The 11,519-nt window shown below is 37.5% G+C and overlaps 1 pseudogene; it reads left to right on the top strand.

Moving 5' to 3' along the window:
• The first annotated feature begins 539 nt into the window (after window positions 1-539).
• Window positions 540-11,302, top strand: LOC124510367 (calcium/calmodulin-dependent protein kinase type II delta chain-like; annotated as a pseudogene).
• The last annotated feature ends 217 nt before the right edge of the window (window positions 11,303-11,519 follow it).

Raw genomic sequence — 11,519 nt, 5'->3', positions numbered from 1 at the left:
ACTTTTTTATAAGTATTGCTTTATATGGCTTTCTCTTAAATGGTAGAAAATACAAGTTACAAAAATACTTCTATCCTGACTTATTATTTACCCATGCAGTTATCTTTACCAATGTTATTTATTCTATTGTGTAGTTTTCAGTTACTGTTCAGTATCTTTTCACTTCAGCCTGAAGGATGCCCTTTAGTATTTCCCGTGGTGAAAGGCTGCTAGAAACAACATACCTCCGGTTTTTTTTTTAATAGTTACGATTGATACAAAATTTTTACTTTAATTCTTTTTCTTTGAGGCCTTTGAATGACGTTGCTATTACGTAGCCTCCAGTATGTCTGATGAGAGTCAGCTGGTAATATTGTTGAGGATGCCTGTATGAGTTATGTCTTGGAACACAAATTGTTCCAAAGTCTGACATAATTAAATTTGGGCTTTATGGTTTTGTTTTTTGGTTTTTGTTTTTGCCTCATCAACTCTTGCTCCCTTGGCTGAGTGGTGGTGATTGCACAGACATCAGCGTGGTCTGCACCACCATGTCTGCCAACATGGCCACCACCACCACCCAAACATGCTTCGCTAATGACTACACGTACTTTAAGGAGCTCAGCAATGTTGCTTTCTCTGTGGCTTGCAGGTATGTGAAGAATTCCTGCATGCAGGATGATACAGCAAAAATCATCAATACCAAGAAGTTACCTGCCTAAGAGCCCCAGAAACTAGAATGTGAAGTCAAACTACTGTGACTTTTGAAACATGCAAACATCAAGTGCCTTTATGACAGAAGAAGGGTTCACAACCTCACTTTTGACCACGTTACTGGAAAGTAGCTATTTGATGAGATTGTGGCCAGAGGGTAGTACAGTGAAACTGGTTCTGTATACATCAGATTCTGGAAAGTGTTAGCCACGTCACCAGCATGACATTGTCCACCAAGACCTGAAGCCTGGCAACCCAATGTTGGCAAGCAAATGCAAAGATGCAAACACAAAGCTGGCCTAGTCATGGAAGTGTGGGAGAACAACAGGGTGGGCTTAATTTTTTTTAACTTTTTTTTAAGTTTATTTATTTTTGACAGAGACAGAGTGCATGCATGAACTGGGGAGGGGTAGAGAGAGAGGGAGACACAGAATCCGAAGCAGGCTCCAGGCTCCAAGCTGTCAGCACAGAGCCCAATGCAGGGCTCGAACTCACAAACTGTGAGATCATGACCTGGGCTGAAGTCGGACACTTAACCGACTGAGCCGCCCAGGTGCCCCAGGGTAGGCTTAATTTTGATGGTACCCCAGGTTAGGTGTCCCCTATGGCCTTGAGGAAAGATCCCTATGGAAAACCTGTAGCCATCTGGGCCTGTGGGATCTTCCGTATATATTCTGTTGGGATTGTCTCCTTTCTTGGATGAAGGTCAGCACAAGCCATATCAGCAGATCAAGGCCAGAGCCTATAATTTCCCATCACAAGTGTAGGATACAGTGACTCCTAAAGCAAGAACTTGATCAAGCAGCGGCTGACCATAAACCCCACAAAATGCATCACGCCTCACCCGGCTCTCAAGTACCAATGGGTCTGCCACGGATTCCCCAGTGGCATCCATGATGCATCATCATGAGACTGTGGAGTGTTTGTGCAAGTTCAAAGTCCTGAGAAATCTGAGGGGTGACATGCTCACGACCATGCTTTCCTCCAGGAATTTTTCAGTTGCCAAAAGTGTATTGAGCAAGAAGTCAGATGGTATTTGAAAGGAACAGAAACCACCATGGTGCACAGTTCACAGATGGCATCAAGAAGTCCATAGAGAGCTGCAACATCACCATGGAAGATGAAGACCTCAAAGTGCACAAACAGGAGACCATGAAGATCATCAAACAATAGACCGAGGTTGTTAACAATGGGGTCCTTGAGGCCTACAGGAAGATCTGTGATTTAAGCCTTACTTCTTTTGATCTCCAGGCCCAGGATAACCTCACAGAGGGGATGGATTTCTACAAGTCTTACTTTGAGAGGCTTCTACTCCAAAACAAGAAGCCCATTCACAGCACCTTCTTGATCATACACATCTACATGATTCATGGATGCAGCTTACATCTCCTACATCTACCTCACCTGGTACATTGAGAGAAGTGTCAGCCTCTCCCCAGCCAGGTGGAGACCCCAGTCCAGCAACGTTGAGATGGAAAATGGCTCAGAGTTCTCTATCACTGCTATGGTGAGCTCAGTCACAGAGGCATTAGGAGATCCCAGCCAGCCAGAGATCACTGAGCCTTTGTGGTCAGTGGTTCTGGAGGACATGAGCGACAGTGGCAGCCCTGTTCATTTGAGATTTAAAACAAGTTACAAAATGGCGGCAGCCAAGGCACACCCTTGCATGTGGCCCTCCCGCCTGCCCTTTTATCTATGTCTGCTCTATTGAGACGGTTTTACATTTAAGAATAAAAAATAGAAAAAAAGATTGTTAAAAAATGGAATTCATATGATAGTTCTAATTTTCAATATTTGAGGAACCTCCATAGTGTTTTCCACTGTGGCTGTGCCAGTTTGCATTCCCTCCAACAAAGCACAAGGTGGGAATCTTCACCAGCATTTGTTATCTTCTGTCTTCTGATAATAGCCATTCTGACCAATGTGCCGATATCTCGCTATGGTTTTGACGTGCATTTCCCTGATGTTGAGTGATATTAAGCTTTTTTCATGTGCCTGTTGGCCACCTGTATGTTTTCTTTGGAAAATGTCTATTCAGATCTTCTGCCCCCATTTTTCATTTTTAAATCAGATTGTCTAGGTTGTTGTTGTTGTTGTTGTTGTTGTTGTTGTCATTGAGCTGTATGAGTTCTTTATGTATTTTTAATATCCACCTCTTATCAGATATGATTTACAAGTATCTTCTCCCATTCAGATCAGTGTAGAGAATATAGTTGGTAATATTGTATTAATTTTGTATAGTGACAGATGATAAATACACTTGTGGTGGTAATTATTTTCTGATGTATACAAATGTCAAATCACTATGCTGTACACTTGAAACTAAATTGTGTGTCATTGAACCTCAATTATAAAAGAGAGAGAGAGATAGAGAAAGAAACAGAATGGCCAGACCAAAAAAAAAAAAATTCAGTTTTTAAGGCCATTTTGGGGGGCTTGGTCTGGCTCTAAGAAGACTGTTCTCACCTATATTTTTGCCTGGTTCTGTTAAAATTCTAACTTGTTGAAGTTAATATTGTTGTTCTCATAGAGCTACCAGCTTCCTTTTAGTTGCTTACTACCAAAATTTCTATGGTTTTCAACAGCGCCCTTATGCTTAAACTTCCCCATGCTTTGTTCCAAATACAGCCTGTTTCCTTGGGGAGAGCTCTTTGTTCTTGTCTTCCTCTCCTGCTGTGTAAATCTTGTGCACCACGGCTGTGGAGTTGAGTTAGAGGTAGAGAGGTGGCCAAATTCTCTCAGAATGAAACCTTTGCTTTACAAACAGGGCTCAGTGCAAGGGCAGTAGCATGTGATCTTCTCAGCATGCCCCCAACTGGCATAAAACTTCTATCCTCTGGTAATGTTAAAGAAAAATATTAGGGCTCCTGTACCTGGAATAGAGCCTCCTTCTTATGAGTTGAGGATAAACGGAAAAAGGGAGCCCCAGGTCTCTCATTGTCTATTATCTGGAATAGAGGTCTTGCAGCATAGAGCTGGGGAGAAAAAGAATTGCTGAAGTCTTACATCTCCTGGAGAGACTAGTCCTAGGCTGTGCCCTGGAAGAACAGAGAGCCACACCCACCTGAGGACGAATACCATCCCAGGGAGCTGGCTAGGTTTGGAGAGCCTAGTCGCTCAAGTTCCCACTCTTGATATGTTTACCCACATTTAGTAGAATTTCTTTCTTCGTCGATTGGTTTATGTCCTTAGTACAATATTCAGGGGTTTTGAATGTTGTTGTTGTTGTTGTTTGTTTGCTTGTTTGCTTTTATCATTTTCACCAGTAAAAGCCATTTCACTTGAGAAAGAGCCATTCCAGATGTCATTAAAGGCAAGTGTTTGTTTGTTTGTTTTTCCTCAAAATAAACACACTACCACAAGGAATATAATCCTCATTACTGCATTTGAATAGTTGTGTATGAAATACATTTTGGAGGAAAGAACTCCCGTTCTCTGCAATATATTATGAAACTTGGGGTATATTAAATAATGAAATACATGTGAAGTTATCTAGCATTAGAGCTGACATATAAGTGGTTCTTGACAAATTACTCTTCTTTCTGAATATGTTGGGGGTCATTTTGTGATTGTAATTAACCTGAAATTGATCTTGCATTCAGCATAGGCTTGAGAGTGCTGTTTAAAATTTTCTCCTGTCAAAAAAGAACAGATACTGGTAAGAAAATTTTCTGAAAATTATAGAGTCTCAAGCTAATTTGCAACAGTGTGAGCTATGCTTAGTTATATATGTTTTTGTATCAATAATTATTTTATGCTAATGTTCACACATGTAGGTGTTTCTTACGTCTGTTATTTCTGTGTGGAGAAATGCATCCAACTAGAACTTCTAATCCTTACTGAGCCTTCAAAGAACTATGTAGGTGAAAGCAATAAACCCTTTAACACCACATGAGTGCCAGTCTCCTCCTCGGTTCACCCCTAGACTTGATTTAGTTTAATCGATTTTATCTTGTTCCTGACCTCCAGGACTGCCTGCAATTTTACTCTGTCTTTTAGATTTGTGCGCTGATTAAAGTTTTTTTGCCTTACCCTTGGAACTTATTAAGTATGTAACTGAGATTTACCTTTTGGCTTTTCTCACTTTTACCTATTTATGAGATTTGATATTAATTCTGGCTTCACTTCACGGGCCAGGGGAGGAAGTAAAATATTAAACCTTTCACTGCATCAGCTCCATGAGCCAAATACCACTTTACACATATTGTAAATTGTTTTAAACAAAAATAAATTTTTAAAGAATATTTATTTTATTATTTTAATAAATTATTTAAAACTGTTTGAATTAGACATAGAACTGAGAGCTTAACTGAACTATGATTTTTATCTTTAAAAGTGCTGTGGACGTTATAGAGAGAACCTCTCTCAGAGCTGGGGAAACCGGGGTAGAGATCAAGAAAAAGGGGGAGTAGAAGCCAGACCTTAAGGGATTCCAATAAAAGAAGAGAATCTTGAGTGAGTGAATTAATGAATTAATGAATTTGTAAGTGAAAATATTAAAATTAATAAAACATGCCAGAGATTCTTAGTGAAGAGAGGTTTATTGGAAGCCACACTGAAAAATCATTTTTGAAAGACAAGTTGATGGGGTGCCTGGGTGGCTCAGTCAGTTGGGCGTCCGACTTCAGCTCAGGTCATGATCTCACAGTCTGTGAGTTCGAGCCCCGCATCGGGCTCTGTGCTGACAGCTCGGAGCCTGGAGCCTGTTTCAGATTCTGTGTCTCCCTCTCTCTGCCCCTCCCCTGCTCATGTTTTCTCTCTGTCTCAAAAATAAATAAAAACATTTAAAAAAAATTAAAAAAAAAAGAAAGCCAAGTTGAATTCAGATTATGGAAGGTGTGAGTTTTGAGAGCTAAAAGTGTCTCTCCTTTAATAAATAAACAACTCTTATTTTTTATACATTTAAATTCAAGTTAGTTAACATACGATGTAGCTTGGCTTCAGGAGTAGAACCCAATGATTCACTTCTTAGATGTGACACTGGTGCTCAACCCAAAAAGTGCTCTTCTCAATGCCCATCACCCATTTAACCCATCCCCCCACCCAACTCTCCTACAGCAACCCTCAGTTTGTTCTCTGTATTTAAGAGTCTCTTATGGTTTGCCTAAGCAGCTCAACATGTGCTGCTAATGCTATTGCTTTGTTCTGTTCTCATGAGTAGAGGAAGCTGATATATTAGGGAAATGTCAGTGAATATTACAAATCATCTATAAGAAAAAAGACTCAGACAGAACCACAGGTGAAGGGCCAACATGGGAAGTAGCTGTGGGAATGGAAAGAAAGGAGCCAGATGTGAGAAAAGTCATGAAGTCAGTACCAGCATGCTTTTGAAGGGGAGAGAGAAGCACCAAGTATAAGCGATGCTTTGGAAAACAAGGCAGGCAAAAAATATATAAAGTTGTTGATCATGGGAGTTTTAGATCTATGCACACTATGCACAACAGGCAATATTCTGCAGTACAAAGGATCTGAAATCTAAAGTAATAAGCAGAGAATGTGGTATATTATATCCAGAGATAATAAAACTTCATAGCCTCAAGTGTGTGCTGTGAAATTTCCTTTATAAAACATTAATTATATGAATGTGTCACATTAAGCAGTTCTTGGAAAGAATTCTTATGTTCCACTCAGAAAGCTGGATTGATTTTTTTCTACCCATGAACAGTGCAAATTTAGTTAAAATATTGCTTCTCAAGGATTTTACTTTCATGTGTAAGGGATTATTTAGTATCGGCTATCAATTCAGGTAACAATTATTTCCAATGGGCAATCTGTTCTTAAGATATATGAAACCGATTAGAAAATCCCTGTAGGTTGAATATTTAATTATAAACAGTCTAATTAACTTAATTTCTCCTAATACTATAGTCTGAAATTTTGCAGAAGTCAGAAACATACACTTTCCCATTCAAGACACATGATTTATCAAAATTGCTCAGTGTGGAAAAAAATATTTTAATTCCCCATTTTTGGAGGTTTATACATTTGGCAAAATGTAACAGTTCTTGTGATTTATGACTTGAAATTTATTAATTTTCATTACTAGAACTAATTATGGCCATTTCTACTTACTATTTCCCTCATTAGAAAGCCCCAGCGCACGTCGTCAGTCAATTAATGACTCGTTGCTCTCCCTACCTTGTCTGCTGTGTTATACTCACTTCATGAGTAGTGGAGAGTTTAAGTATTTAGACAATTTTGATTACTGCTATTTGTAAGGGAAAAACAACCAAAAATGTAATAAGCTGTTCTGCATCACATCCAGGTTTTCTCAGGCCTGAAACTTATGGTTTGGAGGAATTTTGTGAAGGGAATAAAGTTTTAAATTTATTTATAAACATGTAAATAAAAATCAGGAACTTGTAAGGGTCTACATGAGTGGAAGGTCATAAAAATGTATGCATCATGATAAATCTGCCATTAAGAAAGACAGTTGTCACTATGAAATGTAAAGGGTGAGAAAAATCCCTTTTGGCAAAGGAAAAAGCTTTCTAATGTGGCATACTAGGTGAAGTAAATGAACGAACGGCATCTTTTTTATTGTTCTTAATAAAACCTGTGGCTAGAAAGTGGTATATCTCTGTTCTTTAATTTTGTATTGCCAAGTTAGCTTACAGAATGTTTACCAACAATTAAAACTTCTTATCCTTAACACCTTGAACATAATGTTGTAGCTAATAATACACCAATGGCATATCAATATATATTCTGGAAGGAAGAGAATACCCATGACAAAAATAAAAGCAGATGTCATCACTACAGGGGAACCGTTTGCAACACATGCATTTGACAAAAGGCAAATATTAAAAGCATATAAAGAATTCCTACAAAACAACAAGAAAGAAAAACACATACCAGTGGAAAAATGAACAAATGATATGAACAGTTCACAAAAGTAACCAAAATAGCCCAAAAATATTCAAATGATGCGAACTTCACTCATCATCAAAGACAATCTGAACCAGAATTTACGTGACTACACCGTCACCAGAATAAGGAAAATGACAGCATAGACAATACTAAGTTTGGGCTAGAATGTAGAGTAACGAGAGCTACCATACCCTGCTATTGAGTGAGAAAATATGTATCTCCTTTGGAATACTCCTATACTATCTGCTAAAGCTCACTGAGCACCTAACGTGTTATTCTCCAATTCCACATCTTGGTGTATACTCAACAGAAAGTCGAGTACCTTTCCTCCAAATTACATGTGCTAGAATGTCATAGCAGTGCTACTCATAATACAGCAAAATTCTAAAATTCTAGTGTCCATCATCATTAGAAAGATAGATAAATTGTGGATACTAGTATAATCAAATACTGTACATAGTAAAACAAATTAAGTAATGCTCACCTTTGCAAACATCTTGGAATTATGAGCATTTGCAAATATAATTCCTCAGTATTCACATAAAGTGACTTTTATTATAAATATATACAAAGATTATATGAAATTATTTAGTTCCTTCACCTTCAGGTCAGTAGAAATAATAGTATGGCAATAAGATTATAGATCTAAATGTATTTATTTTTTAGAACACTATCATAAAAAATACTGTTTTTGTTTGCTCCTGATGAAATTCTAAATATCAGGGTGTATTTCCAGACTATTTGAAGTAAAACACATTCATGCTCTTCACCTCTTACCTCTTAGAAAGAGTATTTTACAAGTATCTTAGGGAAGACTTTCACCCCTCATACTGAAACACACTTTATTGTTCTTGATAACTTAAGTTCGCTTTTAGAAGGGAGAAGCCAATGCTTTGTAAACTGTAAAATATAAATAAATGAATAGGAAAACATAAAGCATTATGTCTCTACATGAACTTTAACTGGGTTCAAGAGACTTCAATAAAATAGGTATATTTGCAAATATACTTTTCAATGTGGGGTTTGCAATATCAAAAGCTTCTTAGGCGAAGTCTGGACCTGGCTCCTGTACTCAGAGGGCAGGGAAAGACCGAAGAAAGAGGTAGGCCACTTCAGATTGATAGGTGGCAGGTTTAATAAGCAAAGGAATTTACAAAGGCAGCTTGCCTTTGTGGCTGCAAAGTGAATATATTTCAACATCCACCCACCAGAATCTTCAAGTTCATATAGAGGCCCTAATGGGGCTCAGTCGCAAATTCATTCAAAATGGTCTCAACCTCACCTTCCTCTCTCAAGGCTCCATCCTTGGAAATGGCTCCACTGTGGAAACAATGAGCAGAGTGTTCCAAGGACTAGGGAGGGTGTCCGAGTCTAGATTGCCAGACAAGCAGTGGTTTCATATTCTCAACTACATCCTCCCACAAAATTCAGTATAAAAACTTTTTTTTGGTATGCTTCCCCCAAAGAACAAATGCTCTTGACAAAAAATAAATATTTATAGAAATCTCACAGATTTATTGAGAATAAATAATCCACATGACTTGCAGGACAATTCTGAAATCTTTATCTTTCATATTACTTTGGACTATACTTATTTAAAAAAATATTTCTAAGGGCAATACTTACAACATAATTTTAAGAACGGCTTAACTTGCACATAAAGAGATTTATACAATTTTAGGAACAAATAAAAATCTAATTCACTAAATTAAAATCTTATTTTTTTTATAATGTAGTCTAAGTATCATGTAAATATGACCATGATAAACCCATTTGTTTCCTATTCCATTTGATTTGCTGAATCAGCTATACCAATTACTATTTTACAGTATGTTGTCATTTGGAAAACATATTCACAGGGTTGATTCACAACATCTCTGGGGAATATTATGTTTCTCTTAATAATGACTACAGAACCAGGGCACGTGAGTGGCTCAGTCAGTTGAGCATCCTACTTCGACTCAGGTCATGATCTCACGGTTTGTGAGTTCGAGCCCCGCGTCGGGCTCTGTGCTGACAGCTCAGAGCCTGAAGCCTGTTTCGGATTCTCTCTCTGCCCCTCCTCCACTCATGCTCTGTGTCTCTCTCTCATAAATAAATAAACATTAAAAAAATAATAATGATTACAGAACTGAGATTCAAACAGTGAAAAGACTTGTCGTAGTGGAGAAGTGACATTAGGACTATAACAGTATTTCAGAACCTATGCTCTAAAAATCAGAGAACAATAGTATTTAGGGTGCGTTAACAAATGGAATTGGTATAAGAATGACTGAACTCAAGTTCTAGATCCATTCCATAATAACCATATAACATACTACCCTTCTTTATATCTTGGCTTCTTCATCTACAAAATAAGGAAAGAGTGTCTCTCACATGGTGTTGTTTTGATGATTAATAGGGATAGACCATTATTATGATTACACTTTAGATATATTTATACAAATCCTTAACACCACTTGATGTAAAACCAGTATTGCCATACCTATAGGGAAATTTAAAATAAGAAAGCATAATTAATTTGGCCAAGGTGTTACAGTTAAATTTTTACCCCCATTAAATTCAAATACAGTCTTCGCCATATCCTACTTCTCTCAACTTAAATTATGATATCAGAATTGGCATGCTATAATTACCTAATAAATACCTATTTCTTTGTCTTGTTGAATTCTTCATGATATAGCAGTCATTTATCTTCATATAGAAAATTGTTTATATCAATTTTTAAAGTGGTATTTACAGGTACAGAGAGTAGGTAAGACTTATGTGACTACCAGGCAAGCCCTCATGCCTCCCAGAAATCCCCCTGTACCTTTCTACCGGTGTACTTTATTCTTTTTTGTTAGTGAAGGTTTTCTCCTCTTAAGGGAGATTTTTAAGATATCACCCTACAATTTTAAGTAATATTAACTAATATCCTACTTTTGAATTAATGATTTTCTGTTCCCTGAGAGCAATATCTTAGAAAGTGACACTGGATGGATAACTCCCTGTGTTAATACAATAGAGATTGTAGATCTTTGAAATGAAGAGCTATATAATAGAACTCTGAAGTCCAGAGAGAGGAGAATTATTCACTGAAAGAATAGGGCAGTCCTCACCATTAGGATAAAGTCAGTCTGTTGTTATATAATTTAGAAACATATTTGAAATTATAAAGACTGTTGTCCTATAAATATTAAATAGTTATCATCTGGCCAGTTCATACTAAATGCCAAACAAACACATGGGTAAATCTTTAAAGGAATATGAAAAATTAAATAATTTGTGTGTTTCAAAAAATATAAATACTCACCATTATGTACAAAAAAAATACCTGTACATTTCTTGAGTGTTTAATTATTATCAAGATCAAGGCTTTATGCTAAATAGTTTTTCATAAAATAAATTTTGGATCAGTTGTATGTTGAACATCAAGTAATCCTACTTTTTAAAATTTCTTGTCAGTAAATACAGCGTGAGGATCTTGACGAAACTCTCCACCAGAGAAACTTTTAATGAAGTGTCCAAAATTAGCAAAGTCAGTTATTCAATGTTTCTACAGGTTGGACAAATGGCTTACGATAAATTGACAGCAGTCATTCCACAAAGTCTAGGGGAATTTTTAAGAACACTGAAAGGCCAGGCATTTAGAGCTGGGGATACAACTCTCTCCTGTGAAGAACTATTCCAGTGGCTGGACAACCGAGTGTCTGCTCTCAACTACTCCAACATCCTGGGGCAAAAGAGCTCTTCTGGGTAGATTTTGCATCTATTGAACATCAATAAATCCTCTCTGTGGAATCCAGAGGTTCTGTGGTGTGGAAGACCTACACAGAGGAGAATGAGGTGTGGAAGCTGGGTAGCAACACAACTGTAACCTACATTTTACATACATATACACACAGCTCCTTCTCCATAGAAGAGACCTGCGTGGGGAGGGAGGACAGGTGAAGGACAAATTCTCCATCCCTAGGTTG

Source organism: Lynx rufus, unplaced genomic scaffold, assembly GCF_022079265.1.
Source record: "Lynx rufus isolate CCGP_SWC_20201006 ecotype Redwood Valley unplaced genomic scaffold, mLynRuf1.p SCAF_15, whole genome shotgun sequence".
Classification (NCBI taxonomy): domain Eukaryota; kingdom Metazoa; phylum Chordata; class Mammalia; order Carnivora; family Felidae; genus Lynx; species Lynx rufus.
This window is presented reverse-complemented; position numbering and strand designations above follow the sequence as displayed.